This window comes from Nomascus leucogenys, chromosome 18, assembly GCF_006542625.1.
Source record: "Nomascus leucogenys isolate Asia chromosome 18, Asia_NLE_v1, whole genome shotgun sequence".
In the NCBI taxonomy this organism is placed as follows: domain Eukaryota; kingdom Metazoa; phylum Chordata; class Mammalia; order Primates; family Hylobatidae; genus Nomascus; species Nomascus leucogenys.
In genome coordinates, this window is record NC_044398.1 from 50,324,590 (window position 1) to 50,339,750 (window position 15,161).

Sequence of the window (15,161 nt, forward strand, 5' to 3'; positions counted from 1 at the left end):
TTGCTGGGACTTCCCCGGTCACCTCCTCAACTGAGTGACAACCCTGGTGAGGCCCAGCTGCTCCCCTCCTCTCAGCCTCCACCTCCGTTCTTTCTCTGCCCCTTCCTTGTCCCATTGAGAGGTGACAGCGTGCTGGCAGTCCTCACAGCCCTCGCTTGCTCTCGGTGCCTCCTCTGCCTGGTCTCCCACTTTGGCGGCACTTGAGGAGCCCTTCAGCCCACCGCTGCACTGTGGGAGCCCCTTTCTGGGCTGGCCAAGGCAGGAGCCGGTTCCCTCAGCTTGCAGGGAGGTGTGGAGGGAGAGGCGCGAGCGGGAACCGGGGCTGCATGCGGCCCTTGCGGGCCAGCTGGAGTTCCGGGTGGGCGTGGGCTTGGCGGGCCCTGCACTCGGAGCAGCCGGCCGGCCCTGCCGGCCCCGGGCAATGAGGGACTTAGCACCCAGGCCAGCAGCTGTGGAGGGTGTACTACTGGGTCCCCCAGCAGTGCCAGCCCACTGGTGCTGCGCTCGATTTCTCACGGGACCTTAGCTGCCTTCCTGCAGGGCAGAGCTCGGGACCTGCAGCCCGCCATGCCTGAGCCTCCCACCCGCTCCATGGGCTCCTGTGCGGCCTGAGCCTCCCCGACGAGCGCCACCCCCTGCTCCACAGCGCCCAGTCCCATTGACCACCCAAGGGCTGAGGAGTGCGAGCGCATGGCTCAGGACTGGCAGGCAGCTCCACCTGCAGCCCCAGTGTGGGATCCACTGGGTGAAGCCAGCTGGGCTCCTGAGTCTGGTGGAGATGTGGAGAACCTTTATGTTTAGCTCAGGGATTGTAATTACACCAATCAGCACCCTGTGTCTAGTTCAGGGTCTGTGAATACACCAATCGACACTCTGTATCTAGCTGCTCTGGTGGGGCCTTGAAGAACCTTTATGTCTAGCTGAAGGATTGTAAATACGCCAATCGGCATTCTGTATCTAGCTCAGGGTTTGTGAACACACCAATCAACACCCTGTGTCTAGCTCGAGGTTTGTGAATGCACCAATTGACACTCTGTATCTAGCTGCTCTGGTGGGGCGTTGGAGAACCTTTGTGTTGATACTCTATCTAACTGATCTGATGGGGATGTGGAGAACTTTTATGTCTAGCTCAGGGATGGTAAACGCACCACTCAGCGCCCTGTCAAAACAGACCACTGGGCTCTACCAATCAGCAGGACGTGGGTGGGGCCAGATAAGAGAATAAAAGCAGGCTGCCAGAGCCAGCAGTGGCAACCTGCTCAGGTCCCCTTCCACACTGTGGTAGCTTTGTTCTTTCGCTCTTTGCAATAAATCTTGCTACTGCTCCGTCTTTGGGTCCACACTGCTTTTATGAGCTGTAACACTCACCGCGAAGGTCTGCAGCTTCACTCCTGAAGCCAGCGAGACCACGAACCCACCAGAAGGAAGAAATTCCAAACACCAGAAGGAACAAACTCCAGACGCGCCACCTTAAGAGCTGTAACACTCACCGCGAGGGTCCACGGCTTCATTCTTGAAGTCAGTGGGACCAAGAACCCACCAATTCCGGACACACCATGTCCCTATGTCCCTTCCCTTTTCCTCCCTGCCTGTTTTTCTGCATTTCTTCCCTGGGATGCCTTGCTAATGGGAGGGCAGGATTTGGATCTGGGGTAGGTGCCCAGCCCTCAGTGCTGGTCTGAAGGAGACAAGTGCCGAGCCCACAGGGTGTGGATGTGCAAAGGGAGGACCCAGAACTTACCTCCTTGCACATTTACACAAACACATACACAAACACACACAGTCACTGTGCAAACAATCATAACCACGTTACAGAACATTTAGAAAAAAAGAGGAAAAAATCTCCCCATTCCACCTAACAAAGCTGCTGCAACTATTTCCCTTTTCATATACAAATGCAATTTTAAACACAGTAGTAGTTTTATTCTCTATAAAATTGTGTGCCTTGTTTGTCTCTCTTAGTATGAAAATAAGGTTTCATAAGAATTTTAGATGTGGTTGTATAGTCTTAACAATTATCATTTAAAATGAGAGATCAATATTCTAGAAAATCAATGTACCCCAGATAATAGTCCCCCATTTTGTTTTGGACATTTAGGTGATTGCTGTTTTGTTGTTGTTGTTGTTTTGCTGGCCCACACAGTACTGCAATGGAGCTTCTATCATATTTCAAATTTGTCCCTGGGACAGATGAACTACAAGTTTCTTGAGTCCTAACATGAGGCCAGTGCCACCAATGGGGGCCTCCATCTTCCAGCCCTCTGCCATCAGCCACAATGGAAAGTGGTCCAGAGAGTGTGGGTGGAGCAGTGTGAATCCACCCCAATGCTGGATCAGCTCAGCCCCTTCCTAGATGAAGAATGCCACAGTCATTATGTTGTTGTAGCTTCTAAGTCATTGGGTTAACCACTGAAGTAAAGCAAGTAATAGGCACACCATTCTCAGCTGGCTGAGCTTTGGTGATGTGGCCTCAGCTGGGGCTACTGAGATGGGTTTTAGGGGACATTTGTGGAGCTTTTTCAGTTATTTATTTATGTTCTATTTTAGATTCCAGGGTACATGTTACATGGGTATACTGTGCAATGCTGAGGTTCGAGCTTCTAATGATCTTGTTGCCCAGGAAGTCAACATAGTACCTGACAAGTATATTTTCTTTTTCTTTTTCTTTTTTTTTTTTTTTTTTTTTTTTTTGAGACGAGTCTCGCTCTGTTGCCCAGGCTGGAGTGCAGTGGTGCAATCTCGGCTCACTGCAAACTCCGCCTCCTGGGTTCACGCCATTCTCCTGCCTCAGCCTCTCTGAGTAGCTGGGACTACAGGCGCCCACCACCACTAATTTTTTTGTGTTTTTTTTTAGTAGAGACGGGGTTTCAGCGTGGTCTCGATCTCCTGACCTTGTGATCCGCCCGCCTTGGCCTCCCAAAGTGCTGGGATCACAAGCGTGAGCCACCGCGCCTGGCCCCTGACAAGTATATTTTCAACCCTTGTCCCTCTCCTTCCATCCAGGGCTTCTGAAATGCACCAGGTGCCTCTCCAGGTGAACCACCTGCCTACCTTCCCCCCAGTTCTTAAACAGGAAGAAAAATTATAATGACAAAGATACAAGCACAACATCTAACCCTTCCGTGAGTCTCATATTTTGTATGGCTCCTGTGCTTATGCAAGTTAATAAATTTGTATGCCTTTTTTCCCTGTTAATCTGCCTATTGTCAGTTTATTTCAGTAGACTTGAATCTTCAGGGGGGGAAGTGGCAAGAATTTATTACTCCTCGTTTGCCTGATACTCTAGGATCCCACAAAAATATTCTGATGGGGCTCAGAAAACAATACCCCAAACTATGGTGCTTTGGGCTACTGAACACTTTGAACTGAAGGAAATCAAAAGGCCTTAGACTCAAGCCTCAGAACAAAGGATCTTTTAACCTTCCTCCCCTAAGCACAGGGAGGGACTCTCTCTCTCTGGAAGTTCCCTTATCTGACTGAGAAAAATCTTCTTCCAAAAGAAATACAACTGACTTAAGATTCTCTCTCTAGAAATCTTATCCAATAACCAGGAAAGAGTGACCACAAGAGAAAAGACCTAAAGTCATCACACCCAGATAGATATTGCATCTGTTCTTCTGAGGAAAACTCCTGGGAGACTTTATCTGCATAATAAGACAACCTCTGTTCACAGTGCAGTTCTGCCCCTCACCTTCCCACTACATCCCCAGAGCTCAGAGGAACACTGTCCCAGGCCATTGTCTGTTCTTTGGGCTCATTCAATTCCCTTACAAATCATTTACTATTTCTCCAAATTGCCTACATCCCCTTTCTTCCCTCTTCCCTATGAAGAGGGTAGTTAAGCCTCAACCATCTGACCCTTTCCTCAAGACTCGTATTTTGTACAGCTCCTGTGCTTCTGCACATTAATACGTTTGTATGCCTTTTCTGTTAATCTGTCTATTGTCTGTTTATTTCAGTAGATTAAACCTTCAGAGGGGAGGGAAAATTCTCTTTACTCCTACAGTTCCTACCAGCAGCAGTGAGGGCACAGGGCCAGGTCTGGGTGCTGGCTGTGCTGTGTGCCCCAATGTAAGGCATTTCTCAGCTACACATCTTTCACTTTAATTGAATTAAAACCCATAAGGAGATGTAACTCCCAGCAATGTTTGGCAATGTGGAACATTTGAAAATGACACAACAATCTAACAACAGAGGACACTCTGTGTCAAAATGATAGTGTAGAAACATTTTACTGATGTGACATGCTATTTGTAATGCCTATTTATGGGGAAAGCATAATCTGATTTTTAAATGAAAAATTACACACACACACACACACACAAGCCTGGAAAGCTAAAAATATACAATTAAATGTTAACAGTGTTTCTTCTGGATGATGAAGGGATGGATGGCTGATGGGTGAGTTTTATTGTTCTCTTTTTGCTTAACTGTATTTTCTACTTTACTATAATTAGCCTACATTCATTGTATAATTGTTTAAAAGATGCTCTTTATAGTACAATAATATCACTCATCTATGTTTTTTCACTGTCTTTCATAAATACGATTGTATTTGATATCACAGTAACACAGGAATAAGGCCAGAACAGTATATGCTCTTGTGCTTTATTTTGTAGATGAGGAAAGGGAGGCTCAGGGAATTGTCATGCCTGCCCATGGTCACCCAGCCTGTGGCTGGAGGAGCTGAAGTCCGGCCAGGACTCCTGATGCCTGGTTCAGGACTTGCCATGGCACCACGCTCCTTTGGGTGGAATTCTCACCCTCTCGACCCTCAGCTCACTGGCTCCAACAGCCATCCCTTAGACAAATTCCACTTGAAAGAAACAGCAGTTGCCTAATTTCTCCAATATTGACAAGACATCTGAAAACACATCTGACTGTTTCACTGCCCTGCCTAGAACCTTCAGGGGCTACTCCCGACTCCAGGGCTGGGGTTCTCAACTTTGGACATTCCAAGCTGGATAATTCTTTGTTGTTGGGGGCAGTCCTGTGCATTGTAAGATGTTTAGCCATATCTCTGACCTCTTTCCACTAGATGCTGGTAGCACTCCCTTGGTCCTCACCTACATACCCAATTGCATCAACCAAAAATATCTCTAGACAAAATCTGCCCCTATTAGAACCAGCCAAAACTCTTGGGCCTTCCACCCTGGCCTCTGGTTACTCCCACAGCATTTCCTTCCCCAGGCCCTGTCTCATGTCTGTTTGCTGTATTTCTCCTTGACCCTACAGCCTCCTGTGCCAGCACTTCACTAAGTGTGTGGAAATCACCCAACATATTCTCTGTCTCCCCAACAGAGTGTGAGCTCTTGAGAGCAGGGACTGTGTAATTGTCAGCTTCAAACCCCTCATGGCCTGGTCAGGGGACACTGTATCTACTGTAAATACTTCACAAACACCTGGGCTGGAAGGAAGGAGCAAAGGAGGAAAGGAAAGAGGGAAGGAGAGACAGTTACTTAATGTGGTGCAGTAATTTAAGGACATTTTCATGATCTAGTGATCTAGTTCCATATATTTGTTTTGAAAGGTGTGTTTATGCTTGGCCAAGTCTTTTTTCCTTTGAATTACAAGGGGGCTATTAAAGGGAGCCACAGCCAAACTTGTCTCCACCAACCAGGGAAATGAAGAGAGTGGATGATTCTGTACTTACAGCAGCAGCAGCAGCAGCAGGGGCCAGGGCAATGTAACAGTTAATGACAGTGTACTTCCCAGGCCCCTCTCTCTTTGAGCCTGTTTCCTAACTTTAAAATGAGAATAATAAAAATGCCCATTTTCGTATTAGTAAACTGGTACATGCGGCTCACCCAGGACAGTCCTGGGTACGTAAAATGTTCAACCCAGGTTAACTGAGTCCAAGTCAAAATCTGAATACTAACGTCTGCAGGACCCCGTCCAGCCCAGCAGCCCTGAAAAATGGGCCATCATCTAACCAGCTAACCAGCTAACCAGCCACTGAGGGATTGCATTTCTGCATTTCTCTACCCAAAGGCAGAAGCAAAGGAGACAAATACACCCAGCGTCCATCTAGAAAGGAGCTGCCAGGTCCTTTTCTCTTATTGCTTTGTTTTGTTACAACCATTAGTGGCTGCTTTTCTTGAATTGACATCTCTAATATCTCAAGGGTGTTGTGTTATTTTCTACCTGTTTCTTCCCTGGGTTATTATTTGGTTCATTCAGGGCTTTCTCCCAGGTGATCGGATCCTTCCTGTCCCGGGGTGTGTTGGGTTGACTTGGGCCATGGGGTGGCTGAAGCTATGTGTCGGGAACAAGATCTCCCACAGTGGACAGTGGCACCACATAGGTGGCATTTCATTTTGGAACCCACTGCTACTCCTCTGATTCTGGGGTTTGGTTCTGAGGAAGTGGCAGTAATGGTAGTAGCCATAAAAGCCCCTCTGTCTGGCAGGGTATCAGTGATATCTTTGGGTTCCTTTCCCTCCCGGAATGCTGCCATTGCTGCTGCTGTGGGTCTGAAATCACCAGCATGGAGTCCAAAGACATAAACATGAAATTTCCTGACTGTGGCACTGCAGGATGCTCTTGAGGAGACTGGCCCAGAAAAAAACATCCAAGGTTTCAGCCTCTGAAAAACCTGTACTTCCTCTGAATGAGGGCTTCGTTTTTGTCCTGTGGACAGGAAGGCTCTGGCAACTATTTTCCTTATTGTTTATGCTGCTAGGTAGCTTAGAGTCAAAATTGAGTGCTGCCTCTCTGCAAGTGAGCCATACCATTTGGTATGCATTCCGGTGGTCATCTAACCATTATTTTCCCATTCATGTTCCCCTTCCATTTCTCAATGGTTTTTAATGTTATTATTCTGAACAAAATCTCCTTGTGTGAAGTTCACAGAATCGTTTCTCAACAATCAGCAACCTGGGAAACGAGCATCCCTCTGCCCCATTGTCTCCACGCCATAGCTGAAGGTTGCAGGATTCAGCAGCCCAAACAGCTAGGATTGCTGGTGTTGTGTTTTCTATGTTCGTTTAAAATCCTGTCTTTGGTTTATTTTCTTTCAGTCCCAAGTGAGGCCGTGCGTTTTCATAGCACTTTATGGGGCTCAACACCAAGTGGTAAAGAAGAATTCAAGGGGATCCATGGGCCAGGTACATTTCTGTTAAGACAAATGGTTTTTAAAGGAAATTCTGCGAGTCTTCTCATAGCCCTTTCTTAAGGCCCTCCCTCCCTTTCCTCCTTCCTTCCTTCCTTTCCTTCCATCCCCTGCTAATTTGGAGGCAGAGAAGAACTGAGATCCCACTAATCATGAGCAGTTGTTGAAATTCTGGGAAAGGCTGGGGATTGCACACTGCTTTATCCTCTAGAAACCCTCAGGAGGCTGCTTGTATTCATTCTCATTTCCTATTCTTACCCTATTTTTGGTATCTTCCTCTTTTTGCCTCTGAGACCCTCCTTCTCTGGTTTGGGGTTACCTTTGGGGCTCCTAGACCTTGACCATACTCTAGCCTGGGTACTTCCCAGGACTGAACTCCACTGTTCATCCCTACCTGGGCTACTTCAATTGTCACTACCCTTATGCAAATCAGCCTAACAAAGATGGGTCTCGGTGTTACATTTGCCCACTTTTTTTCCTAATGGTGGCCCGATTACTCTAGGTTCCTCTCTGCTTTTGTGAACCTGTTGTCCTTCTGGCTACCACAGACTCTAAACACTCTCCATTCATTGATGCCATAAGTGATTAATCTCTGGCTCATTTCCTCCCATCTCCCCCAGAGTGTGTGCAGTGCCCATTCATCAAGATGCCCAGATAATTGAAGCAATCCACCTTCATTCGGGCCATGCTCTGGGCAGTGATGCCAGCCTGGCAATCTGCGGTGCTCAATGTGATTACTCTTTCTTAGTGAATCCCTGGGGCTCCTCAGCCTCCTGCAACTGCATCACCTTGAATGGCTTTTCTGTAAATGCCTCCCCTTCCTCTCCATCAAGTCCTTCTGCGGATTTTAATCTTAGGCTGGCTTTAGCAATACAGATAGTCCTGACTTATATATTTTGACATTACAATGGTACAAAAACCATATGCATTCAGTAGAAATTGTACTTAAATTTTGACTTTTGATCTTTTCCCAGGCTAGCAATATGTGGCGTGGTACCCTCTCTTAATGCTGGGCAATGGCGGTGAGCACAGCTCCCAGTTAGCCATGCGATCATCAGGGTAAATGACCAATACTGTATTCTACAATGTACTGTATTCAATAAATTAGATGAGATATTCAACACTTTCTTATAATATAGGCTTTGTGTTAGATGATCTTGCCTAACTGCGGGCTAATGGAAGTGTTCTCAGCATGTTTAAGGCAGGCTAGGCTAAGCTATGATGTTCAGTAGGTTAGATCTACTAAATGCATTTTCTACTTAGAGTGTTTTCGACTTGTGATGGGTTTATTATGAGGTGACCCCATTGTAAGCGGAAGAGCATCTGTAGTCTTACCATGACCCTGAGATGAATTGTTGTCATTGAAGAACCAGGCAGACAGGATGGGCTTAAACTGTGGTTTGAGGGAGTTGAGTTGGCCATTAGAAAAAAATTTTTTCTCTGAAGCTTGGAGAAACTGAAATATACTACTAAGAAGGGTGGTGGTATCTTTTTAAGAAAACTCTAGGGAAAGGGGATAAAGTTGGTCTCTTTTGAGAGACTGCCATTAGAGAATTGAATGGCCTCTTCCCTGCCTTCCCCAACGCAAGGAAAATTCTTAGAGCTAGAAGAGAGCTGAGCAATCATCTATTTCAACCTCCCTCTCAATGTTAATCTTGGAATATCTTAACCTATCATGAATCCTTCCTAATTATTCATTTATTCACTCATTTCACAGATATATGTGACTCAGGACACCATGTTGTCAGATCTTCACCATCCTAAGCACAGTGTAACAACCCATAATGGCTAAGTAGTGTTCCGGTAACATGGAGGAATGAAAAAGTTGTGTAAATGGCATCAAGATTGTCTTAAGATTATCAATCTAATAGAAGCAATAAACAACACCAGTTGTTTTAGAATTTATTTTGCAAGGGAGGGTTTGCACTTAAAGGGACATTATCTCTTCCAACTAATACCAATTAACAATGGTAATGAAACAAACAGGCATAATTTCTACCACCAGAAAACTCTTACATGTGTAGTTTTTAAAATGTATACTATGCAGTAAAAGATACGAAATCCAATATTAGACTAGGTATGTAAAATCAGAAACATTTTTCTCCAGAGACCCAGAGAACTTGAGGTAGTCATTGTCCTCAAAGCCCTTTGCACATCAAGATATGCAAGGTCCAACTGCTTCACTTGGAATTCAAGTCTTCCAAAATATGGTCCCAGCTTTATGTGCTACTAAAGATCTGCATTCAACCTTTCAAGGTCCTTAACACTGATATGATTATGATGTCTCACCTCTATCCTCCATAAATATAAAACAGCATCAAAAGCATAGGCAACAAAAACGACACTAGACAAATGGGACTATGTTGAACTAAACAGCTTCTGCACAGCATCTGCACAGCAAAGGAAACAATCAACAGTGTGAAGAGACAGTCTGGTGTATTGGGGAAAATATTTGCAAACTATTAATGTGACAGAGGACTAATATCCAGAATGTACAAGGAACTCAAACAACCCAACAGTTGAAAAAAAACCCATATAATCCTATTAAAAAGTGAGCAAAGGACATGAATAGACATTTCTCAAAAGAAGACATACAAATGGCCAACAGGTATATGAAAAAATGCTCAACATCACTAATCATCAGGGAAATGCAAATCGAAATCCACAATAAGACATTTTCTTACCCCCGTTAGGATGGCTACTATTAAAAAGACAAAAAAAATAGTAACAGATGCTGGCAAGGATCTGTTGGTGAGAATCTAAATTAGTATAGCCATTATGGAAAACAGTACGGACATTTCTCAAAAAACTAAAAATAGAACTACCATGTGACCCAGCAATCCCACTATGGGGTATTTATCTAAAGGAAAGGAGTTCAGTACATTACAGGCATACCTGTGCTCTCAGTTTATGACAGCACTATTCACAATAGCAAAGATAGGGGATCAACCTAAGTGTCCATCAATGGACAAATGGATTAAAAATGTGATATAAATACATGAATAGAATACTATTTGGCCATAAAAAAGGAATAAAATCTTGTCATTTGTAGCAACATGAATGGAACTGGAGGTCATTATGTTAAGTGAAATAAGGCTGTCAGAGAAAGACAAATATTGCAAGTTCTCACTCATATATGGAAGCTAAAAAAAGTTGATCTTGTGGAGGTAGAGAGGAGAATAATAGATAACAGATGCTGGGAAGGTGTGCTGGTGGGGAAGGGGATTAAGAGAGCACTTAGTTGGTGGGTACATACAGTTAGATAGGAGGAATAAGTTCTAATGTTCTATACCACAGTGGGGTGACTATAGTCAGTAACAATGTATTGTCTATTTCGAAATAGCTAGAAGAGAGAACTTGAAATGTTCCCAACATATAAAAATGATAAATACTTGAGGTGATGTCTACCCTAAACACCCTGACTTGATCATTCCACATTCCATGCATGTTACAAAATATCACATGTACTCCATAAATATGTACAAATATGTGTATCAATTTAAAAAAGGAAAAAAAATAACATAAATGTAAGGAAGTCCAACTGTGTTCTGAGTTTGCCCATAACGTTTTCTTGATATGTTTTTAAAACATCAAATAATAAATTTATAAATAAAATATTTTGTTAAATGAGCACTGTCCACTATAACCCTCCACTTGGTCCAGTCTGATTTCTATCCCAAGCTCAAGACTTTGTGAGCTCTTGGGCTTTCTTCATGCCTAGAATCTCCCCCTCTCTCTCTCTCTCTCTGTCTGTCTCTCTCTTTTTCTACTCTGGAAATATAGCTCCTAACTTTTACTTAAGGCCTTTGTCAATTTTTAGACCAGCATCTACCACCAAGACCCTTCCCCAACAAGGATGCCTCCATTGAATATTCCTACAGGGAAAGCTCTGTGATCTCCTGGAGAAACTGGTATCCACATCTCTTAATAACATGCCACTGGCTGGGCACAGTGGTTCATGCCTGTAATCCCAGTACTTTCGGAGGCTGAGGCAGGCGGATCACCAGGTCAGGAGTTCAAGACCAGCCTGACCAACATGGTGAAACCCCATCTCTACTAAACTAAAACATATAAAAATTAGCTGGGCGTGGTGGTGGGCGCCTGTAATCCCAGCTACTCAAGAGGCTGAGGCAGGAGAATCACTTGAACCTGGGAGGTGGAGGTTGCAGTGAACTGAGATCATGCCATTGCACTCCAGCCTGAGCGACAGTGTGAGATTCTGTCTCATAAAAAAAAAAAAATACCACTTTGTGACATACCTCATGCTGTTACTTCATGCTTGAATTTCATTTCTAAGTCTTTCTGTGTTGTTTTCCCAATGAGCATGTGGGTTTTTGAGGGCAGGACTTAGGTCTTACATTTCTGCGTCTCTCCTCTTGATGCTGCCAGATACATAGACAACACTCACATTCCTACAATGCCTTAAGTACTTAAGTTAGTACTTCCCAATTTGAGGAACAAAGCAATTCATGTTAGAAGAAAAAATTATCTGAATCTTTGAGATTACACCCCACTTTTGAAATATTGCACCAAAAGTTGGTGATTACTTGGGTGCCAGTGGAATGGCAAATTAAAATGCATGATCAGGCACTGATTAACAGTAAAGTGAAAATACAAAAATTAAATGTCTCAAAAACTCTTAGACTCTCAACAATATATTCTCAACCCTTTCTTCCATCCTATACCGGCTCCCCACCACTCCCTTCCACTGTAATCCAACTTTGAGAGATACTGAGCTAAGTCTTGAGAGCTATTGTTAAAATATCAAAATAACTCACCTGTGAATGTCTTAGCTCCAGTAATCGCATTAGATCAGTCAGCCCTCCCTTAGCGGTGCATCAGGAGAGAAGACACAGTCCAGTTGCATTTTTATGGCAATGAGAGGCAGGTTGGAAAAGTCTGGAGCTTTAGATCCTGATTGCTTCTAGTACAGCTTCTGCAGATCAAGCTTTTCTGCATCAGGTCAAGAACCAGCAAGAAAACCATCAAGTGCAGTGGGAGTTTTGAGAAAGAGGAGGTGGTTACTGATGCCAGATGCTGCAGACAAGCGACATAAACACAAGAAATTGGACGTATTCTGCAATGCACTGCCTGTCAAGAGAGTAGCATCAGGAAAATGGGAAGAAAAAATGGAGCAAGATAGCAGCAGCAGATTGGGCATTAAGTAGGAGGTGAGAAAATAGAGATAGTGAGTAGAAGGGAAGGGCAGAAGTTGAAGAGGGTCAGAGATGAAAGATCTTTGCTTATTCAGTTTTTGGGCAGGAAGATGCAACATATGTATCGCTGAAATGACCGAAGATTCTAGAGAAGTGGTGGAAGTGATGGAACAAGATTCACTAGGTGAGGCTGAACCAAGGGTGCAGGAGAAGGAATTAGTCACAGGCAGGAGGAGGGAAATTCTCTGAGAAGCAGGTAAAAAGGCCTTTGACTGTACCTGGCAGAAACCAATTTAAATCTATTAAAACAAAACAAACAAACAAACAAACAAAACCCAAAAAAACAGAAAAAAAAAAAAAAAAAAAAAAAAAAAAAGCAAGAGCATGGCTGGGCCCCAGGACCACTAGACCCAGGACTTTTCTGTTCACATCTGTTTCACTCCAATCTCAGCCCCCGCAGGTCCTAGTTTCTTCAGCCTGGTGGAGAAACAAGGCTGCCTTCAATTCCCAAGTGTTTATCTTCACACGTACAGCCATGGGAGAAAGGCTGCACTAACCTTCTTGGCCTCAAATCAAAAACTCTAGAGAAAGGCTGTCACTGGTCCATCTTGAGTATTTATTTATTTGCTTGTTTGCAGATTTTAATTGAACATTCATTACTTTCAATTTTCCAGCTTTATTTTTTCAAATACATTCTATTGTGCATATTTGATGTTTACAACAAATAAGGTTATAGGATGCATTTGATAGTAAAATTGTTACTATAGTAAAGAAAAGTAACATGTCTCTCACCTTGAGTATTTTAGGAGTCCAATCATGGGTCAGTGAATTCTGGGTAATTCTGGCTGTGGACAGAAGTCCTATGTAAGCACATGTCAGCATCCATGGGTGCCTCACAGATGGAGTGGAAGGAGAGGCAGTTTTCATTGAAGAGGGAGGGTCTGGTCAACAGATAGGTATCCATCCACAAATTTAGTCTGGAGGTGGAGAGTTCAGAAAATCTGAGAGGTTTGTATCTTAAGTATTTTTTTGTTTGTTCAATCGGTTTTGGTTGTTGTTGCTATTGGTGAAGTTAGGGTCTTTTCCAAGAATTAGGGGACAGATGATGATTCGGGCTACAAAAGGTTTGGAACTCTATCATGTGAAATGAGAACACCAACATATGGACTGAGCAATGTTGAGAAGCAGCAGAGGGTAGAAGGCACAACTGTGTCACAGGATCAACCCAGACTTATTCACGTAATGAATGTTATTGATGGCCATCTCTAGTATCACCCAGTATCCTGGACATAGTAGCGTGAAAACACAGTTGGGTTGATCCAAGGTTGGAGAGTGGAAATATAGGTGTTTTGGGCATGGCAGTGGGAACAAAGGAGCTGAGGTGGGAGGAAAGGCTGAAGTAGGGGGGATCTACCTGCAGAAGAAGACTGTGAGATGACTAGCACAGGGAAGAGGACTGTGAGATAACTAGCACAGGGAAGAGGACAGAGAGCTTGGGACACAATCAGGAAATGGTGACAAAAGCTGTTGTGTCTCAGTGGTGCCTCTTACGATGCCCAAGGGAGATGACCCCTCAGGAAGAATGAGCACACCCTGGTGTGCTCAGGAAAGTTCCATGAAATTATCAATGGCACCTCTTTCTGTTATTGAGAGATCCCCAATTTGGATGCTGAATCATGTGATCTGTCCACCCAACGCCAGGTCTGAAGCGACCGAGGAAAATGGCCTCTCGGGATGTCAACTTTGTGTGCTGCAGCTCCAGACCCGTTGGCTGGAAGGAGTAACCCTGGCTTTCCACCTGCTTGTTCCTACCTCTTGTTTCTACCAAGGGAAACGGAGACTCCTTCAAAGTCTCCAGCACTTGCAGATTTGGAGTCTGAAGAGAAAGGGTCAGAGACAGAAACAAAGCTACCCTGGCCTGGCCTGCTGGCTGACTGCAGGGAAAGCCCACATACACTTGAGGCAGAAGGGAATGGCAATGGGCATGAAAATACTGCCCATACCCAAACTGTGTTCCCTGAGGCCATCCGATACACCCAGGGTGCCTCAGGGCAGTAAGTCCCAGAAACCACATGCAATTTCTGACCACACACTTCAGCTTTTCTTGGCGTGAAAAAGGCAAGGGCCATGCCTGAATGGTTTTTGTATCTCCCATAGCGAAGACCAATGTCTTGCCCACACTAGATTCTCAATACATACTTACATGATCAATGGGATGTCCTTTTCAGGACAGATTAGAATGGTCCTGTCTTGGGACAGGTGCCTCAGTTGGTGGCCTTGAACCTGGCTTGTAGATGTAACTGTGCAAGAACAGACCACAGGAAATGGGGCAGCTGAGGATGGGGGAGCAGGTTGGAAGGAGCTGGGGTGGAATTTTTTCCTGACCCCAGCTGGTGATCAGCTTATGCTCTAAAGCAGAAGGATTAATAACCAGGGTAATTTTATCCCACTCAGAATGTAACTACAGATGTGGGCTTATTGGGCGAAACAGCTAATCCCTTCTCCATTTGGCTCACTTGTGAAATACGATGAAATACGACGCCTGGGACTATCAAAACACGATTTCCTCCTGGGCCTGCTGCTGTGTGCAGCCCCACTCTCCTGGGCGAGAGGACAGCTGTCGGTGGACAGTCGTTTGGGCTCCTGCCTATTGGATGGACTGACTCTGCCGCTGACTGAGGGTGGAGGGGAAGAGAAGAGGCATGTGGGTGGGTGTGTGTCTGTGGACTCGGGGAGGGAAGGGTGGAGTTGAAGGAAAATGTCAGGTGTTGGAGCGGACTGGGTGCACGGAGACGCTGGAGGAATAAAAGACTCCTGGAAAAAAACTAAGATTCATTACCACCCCAAGTCCCGAAGGCTAGAGGGATGGGGAGGCAACAGGAGGAGGGCGTGAG

The 15,161-nt window shown here is 44.8% G+C and overlaps 1 long non-coding RNA gene across 1 annotated transcript; it reads left to right on the plus strand.

Moving 5' to 3' along the window:
- The first annotated feature begins 4,268 nt into the window (after positions 1-4,268).
- LOC115831289 lies at positions 4,269-8,994 on the plus strand. Its single transcript, XR_004026813.1, has 3 exons — positions 4,269-4,401; positions 8,086-8,170; positions 8,829-8,994. It is a non-coding gene; the product is annotated as an uncharacterized LOC115831289 (long non-coding RNA).
- The last annotated feature ends 6,167 nt before the right edge of the window (positions 8,995-15,161 follow it).